Source organism: Arvicanthis niloticus, chromosome 13 (assembly GCF_011762505.2).
Source record: "Arvicanthis niloticus isolate mArvNil1 chromosome 13, mArvNil1.pat.X, whole genome shotgun sequence".
NCBI lineage: Eukaryota > Metazoa > Chordata > Mammalia > Rodentia > Muridae > Arvicanthis > Arvicanthis niloticus.
Window position 1 is genome coordinate 55,752,768 of NC_047670.1, and position 15,128 is coordinate 55,767,895.

The 15,128-nt window shown below is 40.6% G+C and overlaps 1 protein-coding gene across 10 annotated transcripts in view; it reads left to right on the forward strand.

The window, feature by feature from the left end:
* Nucleotides 1-15,128, forward strand: part of Tnrc6b (trinucleotide repeat containing adaptor 6B) — a 205,858-nt gene that overhangs the window by 9,609 nt on the left and 181,121 nt on the right. Inside the window, exon 2 of one of the 10 annotated variants that reach the window (XM_076911653.1) lies at nucleotides 4,943-5,106. The exons of the other annotated variants lie outside the window; for them this stretch is intronic. The gene's annotated coding sequence lies outside the window, so the exon portion shown is untranslated. The remainder of the gene's footprint in view (nucleotides 1-4,942; nucleotides 5,107-15,128) is intronic. 10 annotated transcript variants of the gene reach the window in all.

Here is a 15,128-nt window from a genome sequence, read left to right on the forward strand (position 1 = left end):
TTTCCTGTTAGGCTTAGGTACCACTCCTTCCCTGGCTATGCCATATTTTGTTTCTTTATTCTATAATCACTAATTTTTTAAAGGAACAACCATGGTGTGGGATGTGGTACAGAAAGGTAGGTGATTAAACACTGGTGGTACTGATTACACTCATACAGTACTAGTTGGTTGATTCTAGGTAAATGTGTGTGTGATCTGCATAGTCACTTCTAGACTGACCGGATTGAAAGGACTGGAGAGATACTGGATACAATGAGTATGGTTTATTCTTGTAACGTGGTTCTGGAGTATTTTATTTTTGAACAATATAATATGCAATCTGGGAAGAAGATGGCTCAGTTGATAAAGTGCTTGCAGTGCAATTATAAGGACCTGAGTTCAGATCACCAGCACCCAGGTGAGAGCCAGGCATGGCAGCACGCTCAGAGGGGGAGGAGGAAGCAGGAGGATCCCAAGGGCTCACTGCCAGGTAGTCTAGCCAAAAAAGTGAACAAAAAAGTAAGAGACCATGTATCAAAATGAGGTGGAGTATGATAGAGGAAGACACCCATAGTTGACCTTTGGTTTCCACAAGCACACCGAAGAGTTCACTCACACATGCACACACCACTAACGTTTAAAGCAGAAAGTGACTCTGTCTCATTGACATTCACAGTAGAGCTGGAGAAATGTCTAAAGTGGTTGCTAGGTACAGGGTTCTGGTGTGGAGGAAGAAATGCAGATGAGAAAGGAGACTGCTGCTCTGAAAGAATTGCCTCTCTTCTGCACAAGCCCTGTAATGATGCATCAGGCTTGGTGACAATCTTTTCATGGGATGTTTTACCCAGGGGTACATCTCTGTTATTATATATAAGTCTCTGTTAGATGAGTTGTGAACTGCTGACTTTAAAATACTTACTCACCATCGCCACTCTCATGTTTTACTCCAAAAATTTTGTGTTTTGCAACAATATGCTTAACATTATGGTGATTTATATTGCATTTTGGCTCAGTCCCTTAAAAAAAAAAAAAACTCAGTATATTCATTATTGCACCTAAACAGTGTGGGGAGCTGGGAGACACAAGTCTCTACAGAGAGGAGGGCTACGTGTTCTCCATGCTGCTAATACGTGGTTGGCTGGCCAAGGGAAAAATGTTACTTATAAAACACACACACACACACCCCACATAGAAAATACTCTTTTCCCACTCCCTCTCTCTCTTCCCCCTTTACCTCCCTCCTCTCTACCTTCAAAACACAGTGAAAGGCTCTTTGTAAGACTAACAAAAACAAAACTAGAATAAAAATGTGAAAGGCATCACATTTTAAACCAGTGAGGGCTGGCTTGAAATGTTTAATAAACAGGGGATCCTGTGCTCCCTGCGTGGCTTGTGACCCTGCCTCAGCACTTTGTGCCAGGGTCTGCGCTGTTGCCCTGTTTGCTTTGGAAGCTCATGTGCTCAGCTTATTTACTGTACTGAGGAGTGTGTACGGCACTTTCTTGTGTGCCTTTAACCTTCTCCCCATCCTTGAGGCTGAGAACTCATTCAGGTTGCTTCTCAGAAAGGTGACTCCAGAGACTAGAGCACATCTTCTACCTCACTTTCTTGCAAATTGTCAATTTTCTTGGGTATTTCTCACTACCTAGATTCTGAAATCTGCTGATACTGATCTTGAAATGGTATCCTGTCCTTTAGGTTTTGTTTTTTGTTTGTTTGTTTGTTTGTTTGTGTTTGGTTTTTTTTTTTTGCTATGGCTTTGAGCTATTTTTGTGTTTGTTCTACTTTGTTGTTTGTTTGTTTGTTTGTTTGTTTGAGACTGAGTTTCATTGTATTGCCCAGGTTGGCTTTGAACTTGAGGTCTTCCTACCTCAGCCTCAAAGGTGGCTCAGATTGTGCACCCCACACTCCAGCAGCTTTGTGGACTTCCGGTTTTTGTTTGCACCAGCCTGATATGAAGTCATCCACAGGCTGTGTCTAGATTGTTTAAGTAGCTGTCTGCTGGTTGTCCCATCTCTCTTTGCTCAGAAAACACTTCCTACCCACTATTTTCTTTTACCTCATTGAAATCCATCTGCTTTCTTCTCATTCTAGGAAATCAGTGTCTTGTCTGGCTAGGTGCCTTTACTTTTCCAAATCTACCAACTCCCATTCCCAGTTTTTCATCCCTGACTTCTCTGGTCCAATCTTTACTCCATTTTCCATATGATTTTTTTTCCTTTTGGCTCTCTCTCTCTCTCTTTTGAAGGCTTGATTATGTAAAATATTCTCCCTGCATCTGCCTACCAGTTTTTTTTTCTTCTTCTCTTACTGTCAGGTTTTCCCAGGCTAAAGAGACGATGGCTTGGTGGGTTAAGTGCTTGCTCTGCAAGCCTGAGGGTCTGAGTTGATATGTGCAGTGCATGTCTTTAACTCCAGGGTCAGAGACAGGCAGGTCCTGGGGCTTACCAGCCAAGCAGTCTAGCAGACACAGCAAGCTCCAGGCTCAGTGAGAGACCATGTCTCAGAAAGGACAGTGGAGAGCACTGGAGGAAGACATCCAGTATTAATCTCTGGTACATATGGGCTAGTGCAAACATATATACACTTACACAAAGTTTTTGTAAACATTATCTTCCTTGAAATATTTCTTAACCAAAGTCCCGCCACATTGTGCATCCAGAGGTGCTTTTTTAGGCAAAATAATAGTGCAGTTTGTTATTATGTAAGTATGCAAAAATATAATTTTATAAAAGAATACAAAAGTGATAGATACTATATATTAAGGTCACTACATTAGGCCAATATGAAGAGCCTGTTCAATGTCAAGATGAGAAGGATAGTTCTCACACTTGAAAGAATAATGAAAGAAGAAATTAGCATGTGACAAAACCAAAATTGAGTATTTGAATTCTATTTTTTTATGTGGTACAGAGGATTGAACCCAAGGTCTCCCACTTGCTGGTCAATGACTCTATACTGAGCTGTATCCAGAGGTGGTGGCAGCCTCTTCCTCTTCTTCCTTTTCTTCCTTCTCTTTTTCCTTTTCCTCCTTCTCTTCCTCTTCCTCCTTCCTTTTCCTTCTTCTTTCTCCTCTTCCTTCCTTCTTCCTCCTTCCTTTTTCCTTCCTCCTTCCTTCTTCTGTTTTTCGTTACTCTTTGTAACCCTGGCTGTCCTGAAACTTTCCAGGCTGGCTTCAAACTCACAGAAATCTGCCCGACTTGGCCTTCCTAATGCTGGGATTAAAGACATGGGACCCACGCACAGTTCCAGAGGCTTTTTAAAATACTTTATTTTTTGAGAGAGAGAGAGAGAGAGAGAGAGAGAGAGAGAGAGAGAGAGAGAGAGAGAGAATATGTGTATGTGTATGTGTATGTACATGAAAACAGAATGCCTGGTGAAGATCAGGAGAAAGTGTTAGCTCCTCTGGAGCTGAAGTTATATGAGCTGCTCCAGTGAATACAGAACCAAACTTGGTTCTCTGCAAGAGCATTATGGGTATTTAACTGCTGAGTTATTTCTCCAGTCTGAGCTGTTTGTTTGTTTTTTAAATTGATATAATGAGAGTATATTGAACTAGACAAACTTTAATTTCATTATTGGTTCTAGTGACATTTTACTATATGTATATACATACATACATATATATATACTTTATATGTACATTTTAATATATATGAGATACATTTTGTTTATATTTGTGAGTGCCTGCATGTTTGTCTGTGTGCCACATACAGACTGTGTGCCCATGAAGGCCAGAAGAGGGAATCTAATCTTCTTGGGACTAGAGTTACAGATGTTGTGAGCTGTGCTATGTGGATTCTGGGACTCAAACACAGGTTATCTAGAAGAGCAAGTCATAGTTTTAATAGCAAATCATAGTCAAAGTCATAGTCCATCTCTCTAGCCCCTACAGATATTCATGTTTTTAAATATAAATATTGGATTAGCAAGTCTGTAGGTAAAGTCTTGCTGTCAAGCCTGATGGTCTCAAGCAGTCTCTGGGTCCCACAGAGTTGAAGGAGAAATTCAGCTCCACAGGTTGCCCTCCACATAAGTACCTAACATAATAAATATAATAAAACTTTTTAAAAATATAGACTGGTTGGTGGTGGCACATGCCTGTAATCCCAGCACTTGGGAGGCAGAGGCAAGTGGATCTCTTAATTCAAGGTCAGTCTGGTCTACAGAGTGCGTTCCATAACAGTCAGACATACACAGAAAAATCCTGTCTAGAAACACACACACACACACACACACACACACACACACACTTACTTTACAAAGAATGATGCTTTTATTTTTTATTTATTTTTCAAGTCTGATTCCATTCCTTAATCAACTGGCTTACACTTAGACTTCAGGTATTATGTTGAGCAGAAGTGACAAGATTGATCATCCTTCCTTTTCTCAGTGTAGGAGAAGAATATTTAGTTTTGTACGAATAGATCCTTTACCAGGTTATAACATTTTCATTCATTCATTCATTCATTCATTCATTCATTGTTTTTGAAAAGAGTCTCATGCAACCCAGGCTGGCCTTGAAGACACTGTGTAGCCAAGGCTGGACTTAAACTTTTGATACCCCTGCCAGCACTGCCTGACTATAGTCTGAGTATAGGTACAGACCTCTATGCTCCAAAGAATTAATTTACCCCTTCCTCCAGAAAAACTCTCTTCTTCCCTCTAGCCTCGTTCTCTAACTCTCTCTCTTTCTTTTCCACTGTTTTTGAGAGCTTCCCTTAAAGCTCTCTTGACATGGTAGTTTCTTTGTGGGAAAGTTTTGCTACCAAATTCAGATTGTCTAGCAGTTATATTACTGTTTAAGTTCTCCATCTTCAGTGAGCCTTGGTGATTCTCTGTTTTACTTAAGTTGTCAACTTTACTGGTATAACACTGCTTATAATTTTCTCTTACCAGTCTTTTTCCTCATTTGAGATTTATTTATTTGAAATTGTGTATGGTTTTATTCATTTGAGTGCAGGTACTCATAGAGGCCAGAAGATGAACACCGAATCCTTTGGAGCTAGAGTTTCAAGCAGTTGTGAGCCACCCAACCTGAGTGCTAGAGACTGAACTCAGGCCCTTTGCAGTGCAGTATGCACTCTTAACTGCAGAGCCATCTCCAGATCAGTACAGTTTGTAGAGGTATGGCACCCTTTATTCTTATATTGGTAATTTACATTTCTGTATTTTTGCCTATGTTTAACTGGATGGGCATTAGTTTTATTGTTCTTCACAATGAAACAGATTTTGCTTTCATTGATTTGATTTATTAAATGTTTGTTTATTTAAACTTTGGTTTATGAAACAGGTTTTTATTATATAATCCAGACAAGCCTTGAACTCAGCACTCTCCTGCCTGTACTCCTGGGGGTGTACCACCACATTTCTTTAAATTTTTTATTTAACCAAAGGTTTAATATGAAAATGTACATGACCTGAGTTCCATGTCATAGTAAAATAGATGCACTGGAGAGAGGACATGTGGAAGAGTTTGATCTTTCTGCTGAATGCGTCCATTTATTTTCCCATCCAAGATTTCCACCATGCTACTATCTCCTCATACCATTCCAGCTGTGCTCTGGTGCTCATAGTTGTCATCTCCATGCAGTCATATATCAAAATCTTTCATAAAGAAATACTCATTGGATATATCTATCATCATTTAATTTAATGGTAAAGTATTTTTTGTCATTACTTGTTTTGTTTTTATTTGTACTGGGGATTGAAACTAGAGCTCCAAGTAATATTCCAGCTATTTTTTTTAATTAAGATTTTTTATTTAGAGTGTCTGTGCCTTTGTAAGTGAATACCATATGTGTGAGGGTACCCAGGAAGGCCAGAATAGCGTCTGGTCCCCTGGAGCTGGAATTGAGGTGGTTGTGAGCAGCCACCCACTGTAGGTTCTGGGATCTGAACTTAGCCTTTAAGAAAAGCAGCAAGTGCTCTTAAGCACTGAGCCATCTCTCCAGCCCCTTTCTTTTTAATTTGTATTTTTGAGAAGTTCTCATTAAGTTATCTAAAGTATCCTTGAGCTCTTCTACTAAGACAGGCCTTGAACTTGTGATCCTCCCAAGCAGCTGGGTCATATACATTTGAAACCAGGTGAGCTTCAGTGTGAACTTCTTACCCACAAGTATTAACTCAGCAGAGTGACTTTTGTTATGCAGGGCATCAGATTAGTGGACTAAGAACTTGGGTAAGTTTTTCCTATTATGTTTCTGTGTTTTATTTTATTATTTTCCACTCTGGTATTTAATATCTTATTTTTGTGATTGTATCGGATTCTGTTTGTTTCTCATTTTTCTGGGTAGACATTGAAGTTAATTGAGAATTTACATTGGTCGTGCTATAAATCACCCTTTAATTTTGCTTTAGCTGCATCCCTAAAAGTATAATGAGTTTTCATTTTCATTAGTTTAAAATGCTTCCTAATCTTTTTCTTCCCAGAGAGTTGTTTAATTTTGAGAATATTTGGAAGTTTCTATATATCTTTCTACTATTGATTTATAATTCCATTATGGGTAGAAAACATGCTGCGTATGTGTGGAGTCTTCCAAGGATACCTCCAGCTTTAGTATATTCTGGAAGAACTCACCAGACTAAGCCTGCAGTCATATTCATTATCAAGATTCACTTAGGTCAAAGATGGAAAGTATAATCAGTGAAGGGAAAACAGGTGGAGACTTCCAAGAGTGGATTCAGATAAAGCGTATTTTAAAGTTTAAAGTTCTTCTAGGATCAGATTATGTGAGATATGGTTTACCTAGGAGCTCGTCCTATGTTTTAAAAAAGAAAACAACCTGTGGATTTAATCAGGACTCTATCAGGTAGGAGTTGTCTCTCTAGTATGTTGGAAGCCAGCTTGGGTTATAGAGTTGAGAACCCTTTGGTTTATCAGGATAGAGTTTCTCTGTGTAGTCCTGGAACTTACTCTGTAGACCAGGCTGACCTCAAACTCAGAGATCTGCCTGCATTTTCTTACCAGATACTGGGATTAAAAGCATGCACTACCACCGCCCAGCCAAAATATTGTCTTAGTCTTTTTTTTTAATCGTGTATTCAATTCAGCCTCTACATGATAAGTAAGTGTTCTGCCTCTGGACTAACCCCTTAGCATGTTGCTTTTCTTTAAAATGAGTACTGGAGAGCTAGGCATAGTAGCTCACACCTTTAATCCCAGCATTTAATTTTGCTTTAACTGCATCCCCAAAATCTGGGAGGCAGAGGCAGGTGGATCTTAGAGTTAGAGGGCAGCTTGGTTTACACTCTAGAGTTGGTTCCCGGACAGCAAGGGGTACAAAGAGAAATCATCTTGAAAAAACCCAAGACAAATAGACAAATAAATAAAATGATGATTAAATAAAATGAGTTACTCTCACTGAACCTAGGGCCCCACTAATTGTTAGGAAAATGCTGTGCCACTGAGCTGTATCTCCAGTGCTTTTTACTTTTTATTTCAGGCTGTGGTCTCAATAAGTTGATAAAGCTTTTTTTGGCTTTGAACTTGTTTCATAGCCCAGGCAGGCCTTGAACTTGTGATCCTCTCGCCATAACTTAAGTAGCTAGGATTACAGGTTTGTACCATGACGCCTGGCAGCGTTTTGAGTGTTTGGTTGGTTTTTTAGTCAAGGTTTTCTATATAAACTGCAAATGGCTTTGATCTCACAAATTCTCCAGCTTCTGCTTTCTGCATTGCTGGGGTACCAGGCCTGTTTAGGAATATTTTGGGGGTATTTTTTGGTCTTTGACTTCTTGAGTATAACATCATGACTGCTTTTAAACATAAGTAGTTTTTTTTTTTCCCATCCTAGAGCTGTCCATTGTCCTCACACTACAGTGGTGAAGTAAGACTCACATGTGGCTTCATTGTTTCTGACATATTAGTGTAGGGAAGGATAGGAATGAGAGATAGTTTTTATAAATTAATCAGTTACGGGCAGAAAGGTTTAAAGATTTAAAAAATTTTATGTGTATGTGTGTATGCCTGCAGTGGCCATGGAAACCAGAGAGTATTGGATACCCTGGAACTACAATTACAGATATTCGTGAGCCACCTGACATTTGTGCTAGGAACTGAACTTGGTCCTCTGCAAGAGCAGCAGTACACGCTTCCAACCACTCATTTCTCTAGCCCATTTCAATAAAACTCTGTTTAGGTCAGTAATTCCTTATTGGAAACTCTAAAATCCCCATATGTTTAGAATTCAGAACTTGTTTTTGGAGCACTAATAATTTATGACTGGAGATGCTTCAGCCTTGTGGTAGAGCACATGCCTATCTATCACATGCAAAGCCCTGGGTTTGCTCCCCAGGAGAGGAAATCAAAAGCCTGTACCATATACTATGTTCCCTGCAGGGTCAGCTAGGTCTTCCCACTCAAATACATTAATACTTTGGCAATCACAGTATAGCGTTTCTTAATAAACTGGATAGACTATAAATAGTCTGATGTCAGTTAAGGTCAGATTATGTTGCTAATCAAATTCACATTGCATTTTGCCAACAAATGAATTTACAGAAAGCGTTCAGTTTTCACAAGTTTTTACATTTGGGGATTATGAATACAGGGGATTATGTGGACTTCATTCACCTTCTTAGCTCTCATGTTCAATTACATTTGTCACCTTCAGAAAGTAAAGCTTGCATTCCTCTTTCTTCTTCAAGAGGACAAGATTAAATCTGTTCTCTACGGCCCACTTAATAATATTAGGACACCTCTTCACAAAGCTTGGTACCTTAGGCAGGTACCTGTGACACCTTCCCAGCTCCTTCCTTTCATGGCAGGCTCAAGCAAGGACTGCTGCTGCACTCTTGTGCATCTTCCTCTCAGAGGTCCTCCTCAGTAATAAATAGCCAGAAACAAAGATCTTAAATACCCACACATTACCTACTAGATCTTCTTTCTTAAGCAGAATTGGCTGACTTTCTCTGGATTCACCTTTCCTATTGTTAGTCTATGTAGTAGCTTAAAAATAAATCTTTGTGGGTTCTGGGAGGTAGCTTTCTGGTACAGTGCTTTCCTAGCATGTGAGAGGCCCTGGATTAACCATAGCCTGCAAATAAACAAATGTTTGTTAAAGAAATCCATGCTGGTGTAAAATTCCATGTAGTGTAGAAGTATAATAAAAGACCCATACTTTTTTTATTTGTTTGTTTTTTCAGGATAGGGTTTCTCTTTGTAGTCCTAGCTGCCCTGGAACTCAGACATCTTCCTGTTTCTGCCTCCTGAGTGCTGAGGTTAAGGGCGTTGTATCATCACAACTGGCTTTACCCCGTTCACTATTGACCACTTGTTTTGTAGCAGTTTGGATTTTTTGTAACTGATTATTTCTTCTTTTTTTAAACATTACATGAGACAGTTTGAGGGAAAAAAAGCTTTTAAAAGATGTAATTATTTAATGGGAGATGGCTATACATGCCTTTAATCTCAGCACTTAGGAGGCAGAGGCAGGCAGATCTAGTTCCAGGACAGCCAGGGCTACACAGAGAAACCCTGTCTTGAAAACATAAGAACGTAATAATTATCCATTTTAAATGTATAACTGTTTTGCCTGCCTGTTTGTATGTGTACCATGTGTGTGCCTAGTGCCTGTGGAGATCAGAAAAGTATGTAAGGTCTCCTGGAACTGGAGTTACAGGTGATTGTTAGCACCATGTTGATGCTTAGAACCAAACCTAGGTCCACTGCGTGAGCAACAAGTGTCTTAATTGTTGGACCAATTCTCCAGCCCCCAAGAGAATTTTTATTGCTTTTATGTATGAGAGAGAAAGAATGGGCTCACATGTGCCTGTGGAGCTCAGAGGACAACTTGAGGGAGTCTGTTCTCTCCTGCTGCTGCATGAATCCTGTAGATTGATGGCAGGTCCTCAGGCTTAGCAGCAAGTGTCTTTACCTGCTGAGCCATCTTCTCAGCCCAGCACACTCTGGGTAGGGATTGTAATCTACATTGGTTTTGTGTTCATTTTATAGGTTAGACTATGGAGATGACCTTTTCCAGTATCCAAAATAAACAAAGCTAAAAACTTCTACCTTGTTGATGATGCAAAAATTGACCATAATTCTTTTGTTTTATTGAACCCAGAGCCTTAACTACATGCTAAACATGTGTTCAACCACTATGTGACACTCTCAGCTAAAATTAATTTAGGAAAGATAAAACTATCGAGTGAGATGAACACAAAAGCAGCATGTTTGCTTCCTTTCTGCTGTTATAACCAAATACCTAAGGCTAATCCATGGATAAGAGAGAGGCAGAGTGCTGCACAGCTGTCATCTCAGCACACTTGTGTGGAGGCACTAAATAACAGAGTTCAGGCCTGAGCTACAGGAGACTTTACTTTAAAAGTTTATTGAGCTCACAGATTTAGGGGCTGAAAACCCGAGTTCAGCACTTTTGATTTATGCTCTACACTGTGTCATTGCTGTGTCACATACTAGGAGATGGTATTGGTGGATAAGAACGTATGGGGAGAGAGAGCATGGTGAGACTGAAGGCTAGAGAGGGGAAAGGGCCAAAAAGGACCTCTCACCATGTCTGCCTCCTTTTAGGGTTACTGCTACTACTACTAAATATTATTATTATCATTATCATTATCATTATCATTATCATTATCATTATTATTATTAGGGGGCCCTTCCAGTGCTGGGATTACAAGAGTGTGCAACCATGCTCACTTTTTAAGACTTAGGTTGAAAGATAGGAGAGATGGCTCGGTGGTTCTTTTCTTCCCACAACCCAGGCTTGATTCCCATGCACCCGCACATGGCTCACAACTGTCTATAGCTCTAGTTTCAGGGTATCTGGTGCCTTCTTCTGGCCTGAACAGGTATCAGGCACAGATGTGGTGCACAGATGTACGTGCAGACAAAACACCCATGTCCATAAAAAAAAAAAAAAAAAAAAGGAAGTAAATTAGACTGGGATACTTCTAAGTGCCTAGGTATCTGATCCTCCCTAAGTGCCTGCATGCTGTTTTGCACATACTGTAAACTTATATAAACTTCTGAGGCTCAGCTCGGGTGCCCTATGGAGGAGCCTTCATGTCTTGTCTCCTCATATGTCTCTGCTTCTTTACACTGTGTGTGCATCTACATTTTTCATAGTGGTCTGTAGAACAGTGTACCTGGAGGTTCAAATGCCTTATAGCTTGGCATTCAAATTGCATAACCTAAGTACTCAACCTGGCTTTATACTTTGTGACCTGCAACCATTATGTAACATTTCTAAGCCTCAGTTTTCATAGGTACAAAATTGGGGTAATAATTGTGGGTCCTTCTTTGTAAGTTTATTGTGAGAACTAGATGAGACAGGACCTCTGAAATGCTTATCCCTCTTTCAGCATACAGGGGCCCTCAATGAGAGCTCCCCATTATATCTGCTGCTCCTAGACTTTGTATAAGACTTGCTTTTATTTATCTCTGAAATTTAATCCTTCGCCCAGAGTCTGGCAGGGAGTAGACTGATGAATAAATTACCAGTTGTCCTCAAAACTCTCCCCTTCCTGTGTCACATTCTCAGTGGTACCATCCTTTTCTTCAGCATCATCTTTACATTTTCTTGCTATCAAATTTTTTTTTTACTGTTTATCACGAACCAGGCACTGTGCAAGCCCTGACTCTGTGAAGAGAAACATAGATTCTCTACCCATTGGAGCTTGCAGTAGAACGGGGAAAACTATTTAAAAAAGAATATAAGGCTGGGCAGTGATGGTGCACACCTTTAATCTCAGCACTTGGGAGGCAGAGAGAGGCGGATTTCTGAGTTTGAGGCCAGCCTGGTCTACAGAGTGAGTTCTAGGACAGCCAGGGCTACTCAGAGAAACCCTGTCTCGAAAAACAAACAAACAAACAAAGAATATAAGAACACTTCTGGCTCTACTCTGAATATTTATAAATTTTTAAAATATGTTTTAAGTAAATATGTAGAAAATATTGTATGTTGTAAAGAAAGTAAACACAACCTGTGTTTGGAGTTATCAGGGAGCCACATCAGAGAGTGGTCAGGGAAACCCTGGGAGTTTACCTTTAAGCTGAGACTGGAAGTTGAGAAGAAGCAGCCAGAGGGAGGGGGTTTCTGACAGAAGGAGTAGCAAGTACCAAGCCATGGAGGGGGCCTTGGCTGAGCCAAGGACCTTCAGCGTGTGGCGAGGGAGTGAAGAAGGTGGAGAGGTGAGTGGTGCTGAAGAGCAGGTAGGCGGCATGTGTGCCGCCCTGGAAGGCCAAGGGAAAGGGCCAGTGGGGTGGCTCAGTTTCAGGGTGCTGGAAGATTTCTTCTTTTTTCCTTTGGTCTTGGGAATGGAACCCAGGTGCTTGGGCATGTTAAGAGCTTGCTGTACCACAGAACTATACCCCAGTTCTGCTGGAGAATTTTAAGTAGAGAGTAAGCCAGTCTGTATTTTTTAAAGGTATGTATCCAAAAGGCTGGAGGGATACAAAGGTTTAGGGAAGAGCATTTTAGGGAAGAAACAATAATAGCGAGAGAGCTGAACACTTTAAGATATATTTTGGGAATAGACTCAGTGATATTTATTGATAGATTGAAGGTAAGAGAAGATAGGATAGGAATCTTGCCTGAGAGTCCTGTGTGGGGGAGTGTGCCTATAATCCCAGTACTTAGTGGTGAAGGAAGATGCCGAGAATGTCAAGGTCATCCTTGATTGTGTAGTAGATTTGTGACTAGTCTATGTAATGGAAAACCCTGCCTCAGACCCACAAATAATCAACATTTCTGGCTTGAAAAGCTATATATTGTATGGTTTATTAAAAGTAAAGCAGATAGTTTGGGGTGAAATCAGAGTAAATAAAACTTGATCGTGTCAAGTCTGAGATGCTCTGAGGCACCTGGTGGAAATGTCCGACAAGTAAGTGAACATAAGAGGACTCGAGGTCTGGAGTCCCCACTGATGGATACAAAGGTGAAGATTTCCATGTGGAAAAAGCACAAGAATTAAACCACAGGAGTGGACGATGCCATTTCATGAGAAAGTCAGTAAAAAGGGTCTTGGTACTGAGTTCTAAGTTATTGTTAAAGTTCAGGGATGAAGTCAGAGGAGAGTGAAAGAGAGAAGAGAAATAAAAAACAGGAAAAATCAGGAAAATGAAGGATCATAGAAGCCACTGCATTCCTAGCCAGTGCCTGGAACAATGTCGGCCAGGGCTGCTGTTAGTACTTTTTGATTGAATGAAAATAAAGAGTGATCATTTAAAGAAAAGGGAACCATTCACAGACTGTATTGCTACCAGCTGAGGGCATGAACTATTCATTGAATTGATTGCCTGGCCTGGGTGTTGCTAGAGATAGAGGCAGGATTCTTGCTAAAATTTACTGAACAAAGTGTGCATGGGCAGTGAGAAGGTGCAGAAGGCAGCAGACTTCTAACACTTGATGGTTTGCCTGTGAAGGGAGCAGAGTGTTAGCTGATGGTGATGTAGGGTGAGAGAGGGCCAAAGAACTTTCCTCAAGTAGGCATTCTCACTACTCATATTTACCCCTTTTTCATAGACACCTCTCTCCTTCCTTTTTCTTCTCTCTCTATGCTTGCTCCCTTCCTCCTTTTTTTGACAGGTGCTAACTTTGTAGCCCAGTTTGACCTCAAGCTCTCAGTCCTGCTTCTGCCTCCCTACTGTTTGGATTACAGGTATGTGATACTATACCTGTCTAGGGGAGACATTCTTGAGTGTCAAAGATGTAGAGGAGAATGTTCTAAGACACAGGGAGTGATGGTTGATTGCAACATTGGAGTTATAAGGCGAAGGCAGGATTATCAGTGTTCTTCAGAAGAAGGAGGGTCCCTTTTATGGTATGGATAAGAAGGAAGGATGAATACATATGTGGGCAGGTTTATAGAACTGGTCAGGAGTAGACGACAGGACACTAGTTGTGTTATGACTTTTTAGTTCTCTGTGAAGGATCAAGAATATTAGCTGAAAGGCCAAGGAGATACAGGGAGTTGTGGTACAGGGAGGGGAATGAATAAGAAGTAGCCTTTTGGGAGAATGAGGAATCGGAAAGCCAGCTTGCTAAAGAAATTTGGTAAGACTACAAATTAAGATTTAGCATCCTTTTAGTAACCTTGAGTGTTTAGTAACCACTAAATCATGTACTAAATTATATAGTAAACACGCTGAATTGAGTGCTCACCACTGCCCTCAGCATGGAGAAAACAGTTTCCTGAGAGTAGGATTGTGGGGCAGGGGATGTAGCATAGCAGAGTACTTGCTAGCATGCCTGAGGCCCAGGGTTAATCTCAGCATTGAGAAAGAAGGGAAAAAAAGTAACCTTAACTCACTAAGTCCAGAATTTTGGTATTTAAGAGGAGGAACCCTGGAAGAGAGTGGAGAGTTCCTTCATGGGAATGGATATTTGATTAACTGTGACATTTAAGAAAAAGTTCATTGAAGGAAGAGAAAAATGAGGCCCAGGAATAGTCAGCATCATGCCAATTACAAAGTTGTTTTCAAGAGGCACGTGAGTGAGTGAGCGAGCGAGCTAGCTAGCGAGCAAGCGAGTAGGCCAGAAGAGCCAAAGAGCAAACTGTTTGGGGGTGAAAGGGGACTCAATGACTCCACTTTGATTCTTTTACACTGAATTTAAACTACAACTTCTCTTTTGAGTTAAAATTTTCCAGTCATTGTTACATAAAAAGTCTTCTTTTTTGGTTTTTCGAGACAGGGTTTCTCTCTGTAGTCCTGGCTGTCCTGGAACTTACTCTGTAGACCAGGCTGGCCTCGAACTCAGAAATCCGCCTGTCTCTGCCTCCCAAGTGCTGGGATTAAAGGCGTGCGCCACCACCACCTGGCATAAAAAGTCTTCTTTACAGCATTACATTAGGAGCTGGAGGTAAAGTACTTGTTGCACAAGTTTTAGGACCAAGTTCAGATCTCTAGTACCCACATACAAATCAAGTATGGCCATGTGCATCTGTAACTGCAGGGCTTGGATGCATGGGAGAGACAAGTGGGTTCTAGAGAGACTCACTGTCAGGTTAGTCTGGTTAAGCCAGTGAGCTCCAGGATCAGTGAGAGATGTCTCAAAAAATATGGTGGAGAGGGTAGAGGAAAGACACTCAAAGTTGACCTCCAGCTTCTACCCACTTGTACCCACACATACAACATTTTACAAAATGGGAAAAAAAAAAAAACAAAAACCATCACATTAGAAAGC